This window comes from Pleurodeles waltl, chromosome 3_1 (assembly GCF_031143425.1).
Source record: "Pleurodeles waltl isolate 20211129_DDA chromosome 3_1, aPleWal1.hap1.20221129, whole genome shotgun sequence".
In the NCBI taxonomy this organism is placed as follows: Eukaryota; Metazoa; Chordata; class Amphibia; order Caudata; family Salamandridae; genus Pleurodeles; species Pleurodeles waltl.
This window is the reverse complement of record NC_090440.1, coordinates 631,440,118-631,460,584: the sequence shown is the minus strand read 5'-3', so window position 1 is coordinate 631,460,584 and position 20,467 is coordinate 631,440,118. Positions and strand designations below refer to the sequence as shown.

General features: G+C 47.1%; 1 long non-coding RNA gene across 1 annotated transcript in view; it reads right to left on the bottom strand.

Annotated features, from left to right (window-relative positions):
* Positions 1-317: 317 nt before the first annotated feature.
* The window catches only part of LOC138284402 (uncharacterized), a 186,230-nt gene continuing 166,080 nt past the window's right edge, over positions 318-20,467 (bottom strand). Inside the window, exon 3 of the long non-coding RNA XR_011201393.1 lies at positions 318-1,177. This is a non-coding gene — a long non-coding RNA (uncharacterized lncRNA). The remainder of the gene's footprint in view (positions 1,178-20,467) is intronic.

Below are 20,467 nucleotides of genomic sequence, written 5' to 3'. Positions count from 1 at the left end.
TATGGAAGCTTCACTTTTTTCCATGATTTTAGCCATAGCTACCATTCCCTTTATCAATAAACTATGACTGAAATCTGAACCAACACTATGTGAACTGACAGGTTGTTTAATTTTACTTTGATATGCATTATTGAAAATGACAAAATAAGCCCAAGCGGAACCTTCATAGGAGAATGGAAGAACTAAATATGGCATTCCTTTTTCTACTGTATGTGGTATGAGTCCACACACCCAACAGTCAGTTGTATTGATCACTAACTGATGTTGATGTAACAACTGGACGAAGGAATTGTTAAAGTATTCAGTTCTTCTGATGAGTTCATGCTGGGGAAGAGTGTGAAATAGGTGCGGAGAGATAGTAGAAGAAGATGTAGAGGTAGGAGAAGAGACAACTTTTTGCTGAAGAGTAATAATGATCCAGTTTACAGATGCCAAAAGAATACACGACAATATAATGACGCATAGAGCAATACTACAACGACTATATATTTCTTTACAATTATTCTTTATATTTTTACTTTCTCTTTTATCTAATGTAGCCTCCATCTTTCTAAGTGGATGCTCACGGCAATCTTCCTCAATCACTGTAGTCACGATTATCTACCGTCCTATGACACTGTGAGGTCCTGCAGGCCTATTGCCACTTACTCAGGTCGTAACTAAGACTCCTACCGTGACCCTGCAACCGGGATAGAGTACTACATAGGAGAGAAATTTACAAGTTCTTTGGTCTTGGTCTCAAATTATAGCGTTCCTGTCCAGAGGCAGTCTGGTTTTGAAACAATGTTCCTGGATTTGTCGTGTTCAAGCGACGATGCGATGGTATTGCTTCTTGAAGGATGTCGTCGTCCTCTCTCTCAGAAAGTGTTCCAATTAGACGCGCATCACTGAATGGTACAAATTGCGGAACTTTCTCACTTTCAGAGTCACTGATGCCTCTACGGACCCACTGATCGAAAGGCAAGGGCAAAGGCACTTTCTTGCAGTGCACGGCATGCACCCAGTTTTTCTTTCCTTCGACTTTAACTGCTGTTCTTGTGGTCAAAAGAACCAGGCGTGGCTCTCTCCATCTGGGCTCCAAATTTCTCTGTCGTTGGAAATTTTTCGTGCAGACCCAGTCACCTGGTCGGATGGAATGACCTGGGTCTGTGGAAGCCTCTGGTAGAGCACTCTGAACCTGTTGATGAAGAACACGCAATTTAGTTGTAAGGTCATGCAAGTAGTCAATCAACATCGGGTATGGCAAGTCTGAGTATTTCTTAGGGCGAGGAACTCCCCATACATTAGCTGGGCGACCAAATATCACTTCGTAAGGGCTAAGCCCCAAACGAGAGTGTACTGCTGTTCTGGTGGACAGAAGAGCCAATGGTAAAGCATCAGGCCAATTAAGTCCTGTGCTAGCTTGCACCTTAGCCATTTTAAGCTTCAAGGTTCCATTGTAGCATTCTACTAAACCAGCCGACTGTGGGTGATTCGCCGCGTGGAACTTCTGTTTTATGCCAAGACCTGCACAAACTTTTTGCATGACTTGACCCACAAATTCGCTCCCATTGTCACTCCAGACAATGCGCGGCAAACCAAACCTAGGGAAGAATTCTTTCAAAAGTATTTTGGCAGTTGATAAAGCAGTATTGTTCTTCAGAGGGTAGGCTTCTACCCATCTAGAAAAAGCACATACTACCACCAGAACATATTTGAGGTTGTTGCATCGTTCCATGTGAATATAATCGATCTGCAACACCTCAAATGGATATGTTGGAGGAGCAAAATGACCTGCTGGAGTTGGGGTTCCCTTTCCCGGATTGTACATCAAGCAAACAATACAATGTTTTACTACATTATTTGCACACTTTGGGATCCCCTCATTTTGCCACACTGGAGCCAGAAGTTTACATATTCCTTTTGCACTTAGGTGAGCTGGACCATGTGCCATAGTAACTACAGGTAGTACATAAGCATCTGGTAACAGCCAACGTTGATGTTCTGATAATTCAACCCAACATCCCATCTCATCTAACATTCCTGTACTTTCCTTCCACTTTCTCAACTCATTCTCCGTAGCCTCTCCTTGAATTGATTTCACACTCTCTACTGTATCTTCACACATTCCCTTTTCTCTTACGCAGTTTGCGGGACCTGCAACATACATTCGACTTGTGTTGTCTCTGGCTGTCTTTTTCGCTACCTCATCTGCAAATGCATTTCCTCGACCAACATCGTCCACAATCTTTTTGTGTGCACTACACTTCACGATCGCTATCTGAGTAGGCATTGTAAGTGACTCAAGAAGTTCAGTCACTAATTGACCATGTTGTATCTTAGTACCATGGGAAGTAAAGAATCCTCTTTCCTTCCATAAGCGCCCAAAGTTAAACGCTACACCAAAAGCGTATTGGCTATCAGTGTACACGTTTACTCTTTTTCCTTTGGATAACACACACGCTCTAGTTAAGGCTATCAATTCAGCTGCCTGAGCTGAATTATGTCTAATGCGTGCTGTCTCCACAATCGTATGCAAAGTAGTAATAGCGTAGGCTGAAACTGTATCTCCATTCGGGAGCTTGAAACAAGAACCATCTACCCATAGTGTTCCATCTGGATTCACTAATGGCGTGTCTTTTAGGTCAATTCTACCCTTAGTCTCTTCTTCAGTACGGAGAAAACAATCATGCTGTTCAGAGACATCTCTCTCTTCTGGAAGAGGCAACAAAGTAGCTGGATTCAGGGTATTACATCGTTTGATGTGTATGTGACTAGCCAAAAGCGTCAGCTCATATCCGGACAACCGAGCACTCGTAAGATGCTGCGTTTTTGTCCTATTTAGTAAAGTATCCACTGCATGTGGCACCATAACAATGAGAGTATTATCTAGCACTACTCCAGCAGACTGTCGAATAGAAATTGCTGCTGCCGCTGTTGCCTTAAGACAACTAGGCAATGCTTTAGCTACTGGATCTAACGTAGCTGAGAAATATGCGCATGGTCGCTGTTGATCTCCAAAACGCTGCGTTAAGACTGACAATGCACAACCCTCTCTTTCGTGGACATAGAGCGTAAAGGGCTTACTGTAATCAGGAGTACCCAATACAGGAGCAGAACACAAAGCAATACGCAAATCAGTAAAACTCTTCTGACACTCGTCAGTCCACGGAAGAGGCTGAGGCGTATCTTTTAAAGTTAGCGCCAACAGCGGTTTAGCCAATAAAGAGAAACTCGGAATCCACTGTCTACAATAAGAAGTAATGCCCAAAAAGGCACGTACCTCTCTTTGTGTGGATGGCACTGACATTTGTGCAATTGCCTGAATTCGTTCGGGGGTCAATCGTCGTCCCTCCTTTGACAAGAGATGACCCAAATAAGTCACCTCGCGACAGACATATTGTAATTTAGAAGGAGAAACCTTGTGATTCAGATCAAACAAATGACGCAACAGTGCAACGGTCACGTTTTTGCAAATCTCCTCTGAATCAGCGGCAACTAATAAGTCATCCATGTACTGAATGAGAGCGGCACCGGACAGTAAGGAAAAGGCATCAAGATGACATTTTAGAGCTTGACTGTAAATAGAGGGACTTTCACAATAACCTTGAGGTGCGCGTTTAAACCGGAAGCTTCGGCCTCCGAGGGAAAAACCAAAAATATCTCTACTCTCTTCGGCGATGGGAATACTAAAGAAAGCATTCTTTAGATCAATAACTGAAAACCAAGTCGCTGTAGAAGGTATCATCGTCAACAAAGCAGTGATATCTGGGACTACAGGAAACTGCGGTACGACAATCTTGTTTACCTCCCGAAGATCAATTACAAAACGATAAACAGGAGGCTGAGAAGGATCAGTGCGTTTAAGAACCGGAAGAACAGGACTGTTACATGTATTTCCTCTCGTTTCCTCAACCACACCCTTCTGAATCAAATCATGGACAATTTCCAGAAGTGCTTTCTCACCTTCAGTAGAGATTCTGTATTGCGGAATACGTGGCATTTCAGCATTGGGCTTAAGAGTAACAACATAAGGTGGGATCTCAAGACAACCAACGTCATTCGGACCCGTAGCCCAAAGCGTTTCGGGAAGAGAAAGCAATTCAGGTGGGAATTGATCTTTTGATAAGTACATTGGACTAGTCATTTTCTGTCCTAGAGTGAGGTATACACCAGAAGGTGAACAATATATCGTAGCATGCATTCTTTTTAATAGATCTAAACCCAACAGATTTTCACCACAACCATTCGTCAGAAGAAGCGGAGCTTCTAAATCATAAGGGCCTATTGAAACAGGCAAAGGGCAAGAAACTGGATTGCGAACAGGGGCGCCAGAAAATCCTACAGATACATTCGTTAAGCCAGACAAAGGTGCGCCAGGGAGTTTAGAATGAATGATAGAGCTTCTCATGGCACCAGTATCTAAAAGAAATGGCTCTGAAACACCCATTGTAGTGACATTAACATAAGGTCCATTCTGATCCACTGGAATTGACGTAACCCCCTTACTTTGTCCATGGCTGTCCTATTCAAAATGAAGACTTTCATTCCCTCCTTCAATATACTGATCCTCACTGTAATACTGTGTAGACCTAACATTTTGCTGGTCAAAGTAATTTCCGGAATTTGGAGGAACAAAAGAACGCTGCTCTTGGGTTAACACACCTCGACCTCTACCTCTATTTGCTGACTGAGGACCACCACGACCTCGTGAAGCAGATGTTGCTCCATTACGCTGCAACAATGCCGGACAACTGTTCTTAAAATGACCTTCCTCCCTACAATAAGCACATTGATTGGGACCTAGCAAAGGTCTTGGAATGAATGGTTCAGGCTTTTGATACAACCTCTGAAACTGCGGAGGCTGTTGAAACTGAGGCTGAACATAACGAGGAGGATAAGCCTGTTGCAAGAGAACTTTAGTTTTTAATTCTTTTGTCTTTTTCTCTTGTTTTTCCCTTTCTTCTTTGTCTCTATTTTCATAATATTGTGCAGTAGCCAATATCTGGGCGGAAGAAGAAACTGCCCATGAACTCTCGGAGTCTTTTAGCTTGTGTGATAGTTCAGGAAGCAAGTTATATACGAACTTATCCACAAATAATCGCTGTCCCCCTTCTGTAGCCATATCTTGACCACTGTGATCAATGAATGTCTCCTCGAATCGGGTAAAGAAATCGGAAACACTTTCATCTTTCTTTTGTTTACATACTGCTAGCTTATCCCAATTAACTCTCAAAGCAGGCATCATTGTTTTCATTAATGTAATAATCCTACCAGGGAGTTCTGAGATCAAAGCGTCGGGCTTTGCACCACCTACTTGACCTCTATCTGCGGCAATAATAGCGTTCCAATCGCCGCCTAATTCTTGAGCGTGATCCTCTCTACGAATTTTAGCCCATATTGTCTGTGGAACTACATTTCCCATCAACATGTCAATATCTGCTAGATTCATAGTACATGCATCAACTGTTTGCGACAACTCTTTATAGTAACCAGCAGGATTTTTGCGTGGATCTGATAGTGACTGTTTAAGTGCTAAAACTTCAGACCTTTTCCAGGGGACATGTATCCATATGCGCTGAAAATGCGCAGGAATAGCTGGATTAGCACCTGCTGCTGCAACTTCTTCCTTCCATATTGGAGAAACCTCTCTCATGGGATAGTTTTTCAGTGCTGTCCTAACTGAAGGATCAGAATCAGGAAAAGTCTGTGAGAACAATAGGGATCTGAAAGAAATAAGTGTTCTGACAGCGTTTTCAACCTTAGGACCCACAATAAGTCCTTTGTCAAAGTCAGCCTGAACATCTAACAGATCCTGTGGGACCGAACCCAAATTCATATCCTCCCATTCTTTAGCGAGAGTATCGCACATAACTTTAAAAACATATCTCTGCGTAGGTGCATTCCATTGCAGAAAGGTGGACATAATATCAGACGTACTATATTGGGGACCCTTCTTGATCCATCTACAAGCAAGTGAGTCCAATTTTTCTCGCTCTTCGGAGTCTGGGAATTGACTACGAGACTGTCTTCGAGAAAAAGCTGGAGACACATTTAAAGCTTCAAAGAAAGGTGATAAGAGACCAGAGACAGTATCTGCAAATCGCTTACGCATAGATGGAGAATTTGACATAAGGATAGGGGACAAGGTATTAGGTGAATTAACTAAAGGAGCATTAGGAATTGCCAAAGGAGCAGAAGGCAAAGGAGTTAAAGGCAAAGCTGGCATAGGCAATACTTGAGGAGGCAAATGTGGAAAAGCTGGAGCAGGCGGAAGCACAACTGGCGGCTGAACAGGCTGTAACATCGGGGGTGCATTAGCACCTTGTACATAGGGCGGAGGCAATTTCAATAAGTGGGACATTAAGGAATCTTCCTCAAAATCTTTTCTCTTATCAAGGGAAGAGATAGGCAACGTCGGATAGCATTTATCTATTGCCATTCGATGCTGTCTGTCTGAAATTTCCATTGCATTATCTATTTCATCATCTTTGAATTGCTGAGCAGCCTGTATAATCGTCATTCCCTGTGTTTTCCTATCTCGTTTCGCTTGTTTAATTTCTCTCTGTTTGGCTTCCTTACGCCAAAGGCGAAAAGAGTCAAACATTGCCGGCCGGGCTTTTCTTTTAAATAACGTTGCTTCTAAATTATCTAGCACATCAGTTTCGAAACTACCATTTTCTGGCCATTTTAAAACACCATCTTTCTTTGTATATCGGGTCCATGTCTTATTAAAGGCAATAGGACCAACACCATGTTTAGAATAGAGCTCATATGTGGGAGTTCCAACCGAAGGAATCGGACAGGAGTCCTCAAGCTGGGAGTCCCTATTACAACCAAAGCAACAAAGTTTTCCAAACTTAGTCAGACCAGACATCTCACGATTTTTACTGGCTGTTCACAAACATCAAGGGGGTAAAACTTTCAGTTTACACAGCACAAATGCACTTACCCCTCGGCTTTGGCCACTGCAATGGCCAAATCTAAGGACCTAAGGACAAAACAAAGACCAAAATTTGTGGGCGCGACCCACCAAATACTTAACTAAGGATGTCTTCTTACACCAACAGAGGCCCGTCTATCGTCTCGCTTTACCATACATCATCAAAGAAAGGGCCAAGGCAGGGCGGCAGTCAGGGCAGCAGTCGTCAGTAGCCGTCAGGAAGGAGTAACCGCGCTGAAAAAGACCTTCGGACCACTTCGACATACAGGGGTCGCTTGACGTGGCTCGCGATTCCTCCAGAATTTTCTTGCGGGGTTCCTCACGACCTTCAGGCAGAACCGGTACCGCTGAAGCCGCCCCACGTTGGGCGCCAGTTGAAGAACCAGAACCTTATGGGCCTGGCGGCGCAGGGTACGCCTAAAATCTCCTTGGATTCACCTGCCTCAACTAACAGAGACACGGGACACTCTGTTAGGCGTAAAAGATCAGATTTTATTAGCTGCAGCTAGTACAGTTGTCCAAGAAGTACACAAGGTATGTTCTCAGGAGACTGCCACTTTACTTTGTGGCGCACAATCTTATATACCGTATAAAAACCATTTATTAACTACATACACTCCCAGAACACATAGAAAGGAGCTAGTAAGAATAATGTAAAGATAGAACAGAGCCAATAGAAATGTCGGAAAACAAGACAGCACCAATAGAAGGAATTGGAAAACAAAGTATCAAGTGACTTAAGGTTGCCTCCCCTCCAGCTGTGTTTGTCACCCCTCCCTTGAACTAATTCATTAACCGATCCACAACGAAGTTGCATGTGGTGTGATAAGTTTGTGTGCGTTTGGAGGACAGTTGTGAAATGAGAGAATACTAGCAAAGGACAGCGAAGGCCAGACGATAAGATAAGATCGGCGGAGAATAGTGTGAGCCTACAGATAGTTGAAACAAGGATTAGAAAACCAGACAGGGATTAGTGTACTCGGTCAGACCTTAATACCAGCCTTGTAAAGATAGAGGCAGAAGGCTGTTTTGAACACCATGTTGCAGAATAAGCAGAAAAGGCAGAATGGACTTCGTTCGCTGTGCTGCCTGAGTGAAGGCAACATAAAATGGCGGCGGGCCACAAAATGGCGGGTCGATACGATCGTATTAAAAATCGAATTTCCTCACTTGTTTGAAAGGGCCCAGTTCAGCGGTTCCGGCCCAGGCATGGGTGTCACTCGCCACCTGGCATGTGGCTGGCAGGGCCTTCCTGCCCATCTGTCCGTTGGCTTGCGGGGCCCTCCTGGGCTGCCGTACCGGGCCTCTGGGTGTCCTCCTGCACACCTGGGAGGGGGCTGGTAGGGCACTCCTGGGCAGCTGGCCTGCTGCCGGACTTGTCGGGCGTGCTGCACTTCCCACCCTTCCCTGGTCGCCTGTGGCCCTTTGACCCCTTTGGCGGTGTGCCAGGTGGCACCCCACTTCCAGACGGAGCCAGGGTAGGAATTTTGGTCCCTGGTGTCCGTGGCCTCTCGCGCCGGGCACTGCTCACTTTTGGGTGCTTTTCAGGGGGTGGGCTGGGCGTGCCTTGGCTCCTCGCCGGAGTTGTTGCCCTTGAGGGTGGGGGACTCCACAGTCCTTGGACAACAGTCCTGATAGGTCCTGGTTTGGTGGTGGCTGAGGTGCTGATTACAGTCTTATGAGATGGACGGGGTGGGGGAGTTGTTGGAAAGAGGTTAAGGTTGGCAAGGAAAAGCAATTTGGAAAGAGAGTGACGGGTAGGTGTAGTGGGTATGGGAGTGGAGGAAGAGGATGTGGTTGTAGGAGTGTGAAGTCTGGTGTCTTTGGGTGCAGGTGCTTGGGCTGGAGGCTGTCGTGAGGTGGATGGCTGTTGGGTGGGTGGCTGCTTGCGTTTGTGTGGTTTGGAAGAGGGGGTGACAGACACACTGGGAGAGGACACAGGGGACGTGTACATGGTAGTGGGGGTGGTGACTGCACGTGTGCGGAGTGTTCTGGTGGGTGTGCTGGTGATGGACGTAGTGGCTGAAGATGTTGTGCATGCAAGTGTGAGTGGAGACGTCACAGGGAGGGAGGAGGGAGACGAGGAGGAGGGGGACACAGTGGAGGCAGTGGCTGTTGGTATGTCTGCATGTGGATGTTGCTTGTGTGAATGCTTGTGTGATGTGTGGTGCTTATGTCTGGATGAGCTTCCCTTGGGTGTTGAGGTGTGTGCAGGCTGGTCTGTAGGTGTGTCTGGGATAGGCAGAGGTACAGGGGATTGGGTCTGGGTGGAGGAAGTTGGAGGGGGGAGGCTAGAGACAGGGACAATTGCTGCTGTCAGTGCTGAGTCCAGAGCGCTGAACGATCGCTGATGGGCAGCCTGACCCGCATGAATGCCCTCCAGGTATGCATTACTCCGGTGCACCTCCCTTTCTACACCCTGGATGGCATTCAAAAGGGTAGACTGCCCAACAATGAGCGTCCTCAGGAGGTCAATGACCTCCTCACTGAGGGCAGCAGGGGTGACTGGGGCAGGGCCTGAGGTGCCTGGGGCGAAGTAGATGCCCACCTTCCTGGGTGAGCGGGCACGGGGCGAAGGCTGAGGGGCTGCTGGGAGGGCGGTGCTGGTGCGCTGGGTGGCGGCTGTACCTGTTGTTGCGGGGGGCACGGATGTTGCCGCCACCACAAGGGAGCTCCCTTCAGAGGACGAGTCACTGACATCAGCACGAGTCCCCGCTGTGCAGCTCCCCTCGCCCTCCGTCTCACTGGTGAAATCCGACTCAGTTGCATGGCCCGCCATGGCCATGTGAGATGCGGCTCCTTCGTGCTCCGATGCCACTTCTCCTCCGCCTGATGATGCTGATGCACACATGAACAGGAAGGCCACAAAAAAGGGGGGGGGAGAAATAAAGACATGTTGAGTGCATGGATTACCGCTACCGTTGGCGGACAAGACAGACACAGAAGCCCCCTGCACTACGCCGCGCCCTTGGGGTCCACTACGCAATCCGTGGGACATGGCCTACAAGCCTATCGACAACACCTGCACACATAGATGACACAGGGCCATGGATACCTGAACTTGGCACCCAACAGAGGTGGGGGGCGGGGGCACAGGGCCATGCCTTACCGGGGGGCCTAGCCTACAGAATTCGCCCTGGCCTAGGGAGACCCACAGCCCTCCTCCCCCACCCAGAGACCTCCACTGCGCGCAAAGTCACCAGAATGAGACTGTACTCACCCCCTTGTGTCTGCTGTGATGTCCTCACGCGCCCATCCAAATCGGGGTAGGCCACCGCCAGGATCCAGGACATCAGGGGGGTCAATTGACGACTGGCACCCCTCCTAAGTTGGGAGACCATCCCCAGCAGAGCCTCCGCCGTCTTCCTGCTCCCGCGGCGGATGTCCTCCCACCTCTTCCGGCAGTGGGTGCCCCGTCTGTTGTGGACCCCAGGGTCCGGACGTCCTTGGCGATGGCACGCCAAATCACGATTTTCTGGTGGGCGCTGACCTATGTGACATGTACAGGGAGAGAAAAATTGTCATCACCTTCTGCATGCTCAATGTGAGTGGCCCCGCATCCCCACCCTTGCCATGTGGCACATGCTCTCATCTGTCGTCTGATGCATGACTCAATCGCTCCCCTCCCCACCATCTTTCATCCACCCGACTCAACCCAGGCATTGCCCCCAAAGCATGGTCCCAGTGTACTTACCTGTTGGTCTGGAGGACCATAGAGTAGCGCATACTGGGGGAGGACCCCATCCACAAGTTTCTCCAATTCTTCAGAAGTAAAGGCAGGGGCCCTTTCCCCAGTCGCAGCAGCCATTGTCTCTTCCAGAATGAGGTCACAGCAGCACTTGCAGTGTAGGTCCTCTCCTGTGGAAGATCAGGTATCGAGTGATTAAGCTGATAGAAAATGGCGGTCATGCCCGCGGTGGTGCGTACCGCAGCGGTGCGTACCGCGACCGCCGGCGCATATCGTCATTGGCTCCTGAAACCCATAGGATTCAATTTGAACCAATGCGGCTTTGCGCCGCGGTCTTCGACCGCCTACCGCCACGGTGTGCCTAGCCAGCGCATTGACCTCACATCCCATTGTCACACTTCACGGGTCAGGCAGCCGCCATTTCAAGGGCCCACATGGCTTAATTCCTCATGCGTCACACATACCCAGGCCTTTCCTCAACACTCATACACAACATTCAATGCATAGTGAATCGTGTTGTGTGCAAGCTGGGGAACGTACCTGTGGGTTGATTGACTCTATGCTCGCTGTTGTCCTTCCTAGGCACCGTCCGCTTGGCAATGCGAGGAGATGGAGGAATCTTCCCGTGTACAGACCGCTGGTGGACCTGTCGACAATGGAGGAACGACGTGTCATTCTGACATACAGGCTTGACCGAGCCACTATACATGAACTGTGTGCCCAGCTGGAGGCAGACCTGATGTCACCCATCCGCCAACCCACAGGGATCCCCCCTCTAGTGCAGGTGCTGTCAGTACTCCATTTCTTAGCAAGTGGGTCATTTCAAACAACAGTGGCCATATCATCAGGGATATCTCAACCTATGTTTTCCAAGGTGTTGTCCAGAGTGTTGTCTGCCCTGCTCAAACACATGTGGAGCTACATCGTTTTCCCTGAGGTGGGGGATTTGCCTATAGTGAAGGGTGACTTCTATGCCCTTGGACATATCCCCAACATCATACGTGCCATTGATGGGACCCATGTGGCTTTGGTACCCCCCAGAGAAAGTGAACAGGTGTACAGGAACAGGAAAAGTTATCATTCGATGAATGTCCAGATGGTCTGTTTGGCAGACCAGTACATCTCACATGGTAATGCCAAGTTCCCTGGCTCTGTGCATGACGCCTACATCCTACGCAATAGCAGCATTCCGTATGTGATGGGGCAACTCCAGAGGCAACGTGTGTGGCTATTAGGGGACTCTGGTTACCCCAACCTTTCCTGGCTATTGACCCCAGTGAGGAATCCCAGGACCAGGGCAGAGGAACGCTACAATGAGGCCCATGGGCGGACTAGGAGGGTGATAGAACGCACCTTCGGCCTCCTGAAGGCCAGGTTCAGGTGCCTCCATATGACAGGTGGATCCCTAATGTACTCACCAAAGAAGGTGTGCCAGATCATTGTGGCCTGCTGTATGCTTCACAACATGGCTTTGCGTTGCCAGGTGCCTTTTCTGCCGGAGGATGGTCTAGATGGTGGTGTTGTAGCAGCTGTGGAGCCTGTGGAGAGTGAAGAAGAGAAAGCCGAAGAGGACGACATAGACAACAGGAACACAGTAATAGAGCAATACTTTCAGTGACACACAGGTAAGAGTACACACCGGCATATTACATTTACTTAAAGACTCCTACCTCTCTACTGTCTGACTTTTTCCCCCAGTGTATGGTATTTGTGTTGTGACTTTCCCTTCCGTTTTCAGAGCTGTGGACCCCACTGCGTGACATCTGCTTAGTTTCCCCATGGACTACAGCAGTGTGACAGCGGTTATTTGGCATCACTATGTGAATAACAATTGTGGCACTGTCATGTCTAATACATTTGTTAAAATCACAGACAGACTCCAGATTGTTTATGTGCAATAAGTGTGTTTATTCAAGTGCTCTAATTTGGATGGGTGGTTGGAAATCGGTGAGGGGTGATGGTGGATGATTGTCCATGGCAGAGTCCAGACTATCAGGTTCACAGGTGCATTGTTCAAATGCCTGTGGGAAGTGGAGCAGGGGCAGTTTAAGGTTGGACAGGGTGACAATGTGGGACAGTGGGAGGACAATCAGGGTGGTATCCTTTGCTGGCGGGGGTCTTGACATGTTACTCTGTCTTCTTCCTGGATCTCAGGGCCCGCTTGCGGGGTGGTTCTCCTTCTGCAGGGGGTGGGGTTCTGGTGGCCTGTTGGTCTTCTGTTGGGGCCTCCTGTCCACTAGCGCCGACGGAGGTGGTAGCCAGTTCTTGATCCATGCTAGTGTCAGGGCCCTTTGAGGTGCCAGAGTGGTCCGCATTGTGGAGATTAACTCATTCAGGGCCACTATGGCGGTACTGATGTTTCTCAGTTCTTCCCTGAACCCCATATACTGTTGTTCCTGCAGAAGCTGGATTTCCTGAAACCTGGCCAGGACCGTCGCCATCGTCTCCTGGGAGTGGTGGTATGCTCCCATGATGGAGGAGAGGGCCTCGTGGAGAGTGGGTCCCCTAGGCCTGTCCCCCCCCCCTGTCGCACAGCAGCCTTCCCAGTTCCCCTGATTCCCTGGGCCTCCGTCCCCTGGACCGTGTGCCCACTACCACTGCCCCCAGGTCCCTGTTGTTGTTGGGGTGGTGGGTTAGCCTGGGTTCCCTGTAGTGGTGGACACAACGCTGATTGACGTGTCTTGGGGACAGAGGTATGGGCCCGCTGGGTGGGTGCTGTGCTGGTGTTCCCAGAGGGGGGAAGGTCTGCTGTGGCCTGTGCCTGTCTGAGGGGAACCGACTGTCCAGAGGTCCCCGATGGACCGGGCTGGTCATCTAGATCCAGGGAGAGAGAGCTGCTGTCATCACTGTGGGCCTCTTCTGGGGGTGGAGGGGACATTTGTGGACCCTCCTGCACGGTGACCTGGCGTTCGGGTCCTGCAGGGGTATAAAAGTATGGTTATTGCTTCTGTGTGTGCCAATGGCGTGCAATGGGTGGGTGCCCGTGTACCCCAGTGCTGGCATTCCTTTGTGGGGGCTGTTGTGACGGTATTTTGGGGGGGGGGTGATGGGTACGTGCATTGGGCATGCTTTGGTGATGGGTGTCCATGCTTTGGGGCCGCATGCAGGGCTAAGTTTTGGGATGGGTGGGTTATGATGGTGAGACATTTGCAAGGGGTAGTTGTGAAGGGGGTGAGGGTGGGGGTATGAGTTGGCATGCAGGTGGGGTGGGGGGGATGAAGTAGTGAAGATGAGACTTACCAGAGTCCATTCCTCCGCCTACTCCAGCGAGGCCCTCAGGATGCAGGATGTTCAAGACTTGCTCCTCCCATGTTGTAAATTCTGGGGGAGGAGGTGGGGATCCGCCGCCAGTCTGCTGTACCGCGATGTTGTGCCTTGATACCATGGAACGCACCTTCCCCCGTAGGTCGTTCCACCTCTTCCTGATGTCATCCCGATTTCTTGGGTGCTGTCCCACACCGTTGACCCTGTCCACTATTCTGCTCCATAGCTCCATCTTCCTGGCAATGGTGGTGTGCTGCACCTGTGTCCCGAACAGCTGGGGCTCTACTCGTAGGATTTCCTCCACCATGACCCTGAGTTCAGCATCTGAGAACCTGGGGTGTCTTTGAGGTGCCATGGGGTGGTGTGGATGATGTGTGGGGTGGAGTGTGTAGTGATAGGTGGGGTGCTATTTAGTGGTGTGTTGTGTGAGGTGCGTGGAAGTTATGTGGGTATTGGTATTGTGTGCCTGTGGTTGCTTGTTTGTAGATTGTGGTGTCTCTCTCTGGTCTTCGTTCGATATTTCTGGTCATAAGGGTTTGTGGGTGATGTGGGTGTGTGTTTTATAATGTATTGGGTGTGTGGGAGTGGTGTGTGTATGTGTATCAGGTGTGTGTATTTCGAATTGTCCAATGTGGTAGTGTTTTGTAGGTGTATATGTATTTCGACCGCGGCTGTGTGTACCGCCAATAGCATACCGCGGTTGAAAGACCGCTGCGTGGATTCGTGGGTCGTAATGGCATGGGCGTATTTCTGTTGGCGTGATGGTGGAGGTTTGGTCATCGCCAGTTTATCGCTGACCTTAGGTGTGGCGGACTGTTGTGGATGGCGGTATTTTAGCGGTTTGCCTAGTGTGGGTCAGAATGACCGTGGCGGTTTACCGCGGCAGTGTTTTGGCGGTCTTCTGTCTGGCGGTAAGCGCCTTTTACCGCCGAGGTTGGAATGACCACCATAGTTTATTAAACCTCATGAGGTGGTACTACAGTTCAAACAGCACCCTTCGGTAATTTTATTCAATTTAGATATTGCATCATATACTGAAGGTGAGTGATCTGGAATGAAAACACAGCAACTACTACTGATGATGCGACATGCACCACCTCGATCAGCCAATATCACATCTAGTACCCTACGATTTTGGAGCGCTACAATCCTCGCAATTTGGAGCTCCTCTGTAATATTCCCAAGTGCCAGAGCTACCTGATTGGTAACAGCTTCCACAACCCTAGTCAATCGTCTCACTTTCCTACTGTTTAACTCAGAACCCACAAAGGAGAACAACCCAAAATTAAAATCAACATATTGTTGCAGGCTAGTGTTCGTTTGGTCTACCTCATTTGTACTTAATGTCCTTTTATATCTATTTTTAATGATGTCATTGAACAGTTTAAAATCTTGGTGATATGATGCAGGTGCCAAAAACACAGGGGGTAATAGAAAAGATACATAACACACACCTGACCACCCAACAGGTAGTTGGTAATATCCATAGTTACCACAAACAAAATATGTATTATGTGAAGCTGTAAAACTACTATTATTTACACCCTCAATATTTAAAATCAAGGTACAATCACGTATCCCCACTGGAATTCGCCCAATGCTACGTATACATAAATCTGCTTTAGTTTTTGTAACAGAAATCACAAATTGTTCTTTCTTGTCAGAGTCTCTTATATTTGTGAAGACATATGGTATTGAAACATTGTCCGGTTGATGCTCTTCCCATTCCAATTTAGTTCCTTTGGTTTGGGGATACCCATCTTTGTCTTGGTAGCATACTTTATTAAGGTGAAAAAGAAGTCCGCCCTCTGTACGTTTTCCAGATGCAAACAAAAGCGTACACCAAGCTTGACAAGAACCATTGTGTGAAAAAGGAAGAGGAATGAAAGGTGTTCCTCCTTTCTTTTGATGCGCAGGTATCATTCCACATACCCAACAGTTAGTAGTATTTGTAGCATTATGAGTATGATACAACATCTGAATGAAAGTATTATTGAAGTACGATTGATGGTGCTTCTGCTCCTGATAGGGAAGCGTAAAGTAATAGTGATCCTCTGGTACTGGAGTAGTGGCAACAAAAAACTCACAAGCAGGAGCCTTCTTTTCAACAAACCAGGTGATTATTGCTATAACGACCAAAACAACAACAAACCCCATAGTACTAATGATCAGTTTGTTATTCATTTTAGCAACAGTGATAATCGACCCTTTCAGAAATTAATTAAAAACAATCATTGGAGCTCTTATCCCTGGGCAGCCACTGATTTCTTCACCATAGGCCAAGACGGGTGTCACTACTCTAATGCATTGCTGATCCCCCCCCTTGCCACATTGGCTCTCCGTTTCACTAACCCAGGGCGGTAGCTCAACCAGTTTTCTCCAGCACTATGGGGTTTTTCCTCGGTCTCAAATTATACCGTGACACTCCAGAAATTGTATGGTCCGGGAAGAACTCCGCAGATTCGTCAGGTGATATAGCACGGCCTTTCTCCGTAGTCAAAATCTCTTGATGATCGGTCAGCACAGCAGGTTCCACCAAGGTAGGTAGCACTCTCTTGCAGTGAGTACTATGGACTCAATTCTTTTGGTTCATCACTCAAACTGCTGTCCTTGTCGCGAGGAGCACCTGCTCTGGGCCTCGCCACCTTGGTTCCAAGCTGCTTGATCTTTCAAAGGACTTAATCAGCACCTGGTCACCAGGTCGAAGTTCATGGCCTTCTCCTGTAGATCTGTCAGGAAGTGCTTCTCAAACCTGTTGATGAATAGAAACCAAATTGTCTGTTAACTGTGCCAAATAATCATTCATCAGGACACAAGGTACATCATATACAGAATTTGGCTTAGGAACTCCCCAAATGTTCATTGGCCTTCCAAGTACTATTTCATAGAGCGTAAGGCCTATTCGAGAGTGTGGCACTGACCTAATAGACAATAATGCCAAAGGTAATGCATCCGGCCAAGTTAAGGATGTGGAAGCCTGTATCTTCGCTAACTTCAGCTTCAAAGTAGCATTATACCTTTCCACCAACCCTGCTGATTGTGGGTGCAAAACCGCATGGAACTTCTGTTTGATCCCTAAACCTTTCAGGACATACTTAATAACTTCCCCAACAAAATGAGGTCCGTTATCATTCCATAAAAGTCTGAAAACACCAAACCTAGGGAAAAAGTATTTCAAAAGCACCTTCGCTGTGGTAATGGCAGTATTAGCCTTTGTGGGGTACGCCTCTATCCATTTACTCAAGGTACATACCACCACCAAGACATATTTTAAATTGTTGCAGCGTTCAAGCTGAATACAATTCATTTGTAGAACTTCGAAAGGTGCAGTTGGTGTAGCAAACCCTCCCGCAGGAGTTTGTGTCCCTTTTCCAGGATTGTATTGTAAACAGATCAAAGAAGACTATACTACTCTCTTAGCTGTAATGGAAATGTCTGGATGCTCCCAAACTTGCGTAAGCAACTTCGTTATTGTTGAAGCTCCAACATGTGCGAGCCCATGTGCCATCTGAACCATAGGTTGTATAAAAGCTATAGGCAATTTCCATTTATCCATCTGCTTATTCCGCCAACAGCCCTCATCATCCAATTCTCCTTCTTCAGACCATTGCTCACGTTCTTTCACAGAAGCAGATTTCTGTTTATCTAATACATCTTGTCTAGCATTATGCCAATGTTCAGCTAGTGACTTCACTACATACATAGAAGTAGTACTTTGCTACATCGCAATCTCACGTGCTACGCAGTCCGCAAGGGCATTACCTTGCCCTATCTTATCGGTCACTTTCTTGTGTGCACTACATTTCACAATAGCTTATTTCTTTGGATATGTCAATGCAGTCAAGAGATTATGCACTAATTCTCAGTGCATTATCTGCATCCCGTGGGATGTAAGAAAGACCCTCTCCTTCCAAAGCAAACCAAAATCATGAGCCACTCCAAAAGCATAGTGGCTGTCTGTATAAATGTTCACACATAAGTCAGTACTAAGCTCACATGCTCGTGTCAAAGCTATTAGTTCAGCTGCCTGAGCTGACTTCTGTGGTATACGAGCTGTCTCCACTACCGTGATTATTGTGGTGATTGCATATGCAGCTGAGGTTGTACCGTCTGGCAACTTCAAACAAGACCCATCAACCCACAATTCCCTGTCTACATCTGGAAAGGGCGTATCTTGTAAATGTTGCGTCTTTGTTTGAATTAAAAGAGCATCAACCGCATGGGGTACTAACACCAACAGCTTATGTGACAAAACTATCCCTTCACTCTGACGTATTGACACAGCTGTTGCGGCAACTGAACGAAAACACCCAGGCAACGCTCGAGCGACAGGATCAAGTACTGCCGAAAAATATGCACAGGGACGCTGCTTATCGCCATGTGTCTGTACTAAAACTGACAATGCTCATCCATCTTTTTCATGTACGTAAAGTGCAAAAGGCTTTGTGTAATCTGGAGTACCTAACACTGGTGCTGAACAACGGGCTTGTCGTAGCTGCCGAAAAGCAGTCTCACATTCATCTGTCCATGGGAGGGGCATTGGGGTATCTTTAGTCAAAAGTGCTAGCAAAGGTTTGACAATGTGTGAAAACCCTAATATCCATTGCCTACAAAAAGAAGTAAGACCAAGGAATGTACAAACATCTTTCTGAGTAGAGGGTACTGGTGTGTCTAAAATTGCTTGAATACGATCTGATGTAAGTGCACGGCCCTCCTTAGACAAAAGGTGACCTAAATACGTAACCTTTAGTCTACAATCTTGCAATTTCTTTCGTGACACTTTATGATGGTGTGAAGCAAGAAAACAAAGTAAGGACAAAGTGCACTTTTCACATTGCTCAGGGGTATCAGCTGCCAACGAAATATCATCAACATATTGTATGAGAGCCACACCTTCAGGCAAAACAAAAGAATCAAGTTGTCATATTAACGCTTGACTATAAATACTAGGACTCTAAGTATAGCCTTGAGGAACTCTGCAAAATCTAAATGATCGTTTATTCAAAGTAAAACCAAACAAATATCGGTTGTCAGGATGAATAGGGATCGAAAAGAAAGCATTCTTCAAGTCTATCACAGAGAACGTAGTTGCTGTCGGGGGAACCAAAGTAAGAAGTGTCGTGATGTCAGATACCACAGGATATTGTGGTACCACAATCTTATTGTCTTCTCGTAAATCAATAATGAATCGGTAAATCCTAGTATCAGTATCCTTTTTCAGAATAGGAAGAATGGGACTGGTGCAAACATTATACAGATCTTCCTCAACAACTCCAACTGCAATAAGATCATGCACAATTCATGTGAGTGCTTCTTTGCCCTCCTGTGAAATTTTGTATTGAGGCAAACTTGCCAATACAGCTCCCTCCTTGACACTAATATGTACCGATGGAATAATCAGTTGTCCCACATCAGTATCTGAAGTGGCCCACAAAGTACTAGGGAGTGAAGCTAATGCAATATCCTCTTTAACAAGACAAACTCTTTCCATCACAGGATGATTATCATTCAGAATAACACACACCCCTTCAGGAGAGCATCATATTGTAGCCCTGAAATACGAGAGCATATCAAGATCCACAATATTGTCTGGTGTATTTGGAGAAAGCAAAAATGGAGATGGAGCAGTAAATTTATCAACATGGAATGCAGGTGGTTGTAACAATGGGCTAGGGGGAGGTGTTCCATCAAAACCTATCAATGTAATGGTTAAGCCAGATAGGGGAGCCCTTGGAATCAATTGTTTAGACAAGGTGCTACGAGTAGCTCCTGTGTCAACCAGAAACTGATCAGTAGAACCCAAAACATGTGCTGTAACATAAGGACCCCTCTCATCTACTGGAACTTCAACTGATTCCTTACCCCCTCCTAGGCAATCCTATGCATAAGCAGAATCTTGGAAATCAGGCTGCACATAGTTAGACATCTGGTATTGGTTCCGTCTATCAAAAGTGTTAAACCCATCCTGCCCTCGTACATTAGCATCAACCCTAGCATGATCATTCGTGCTTCTTCTAGGCCCTGAATATCCTGAGCAATTTCTCATTTGTCCCCGACCACGTGAACACTTCAAAACACGTAGTGCTGGACAATCGGCAGCCCAATGCCCAAATTTCTTACAATACGCACACTGATCAACAGACAAATTCGAACGAGTGTAAGACGAACCATAAGATCCACGTCCACCTCTATCACTACCTTTAAAAGGCGGACCATAAGCTTGAGCCAACATAACCTTCGTCTTTAATTCTTTAATCTTTTTATCCTCGCTATTTTTTGCTTCCAATTTCTGACGTTCATAATACTGAGCCATAGTCAAAAGAGAAACCGAAGTAGAAGTAGTCCATGAACTTTCACTAGCTTTTAGACGACTAGCTATTCCTGGTAACAGATTTGAGACATATTTATCGACAAACAAATGTCTGCCCGTATCATCTGACAATATCTGGCTGCTAAAATCATGAAATGCTTCTTCAAAGCGTGTAAAGAAATCAGAGACCGATTCATCTGCCTGTTGCTTACAAGACACTAAAACAGTCCAATCTATCTTTTTAAGGGGAATAATCGTTTTTAACTTAACTGATATGTCTGCG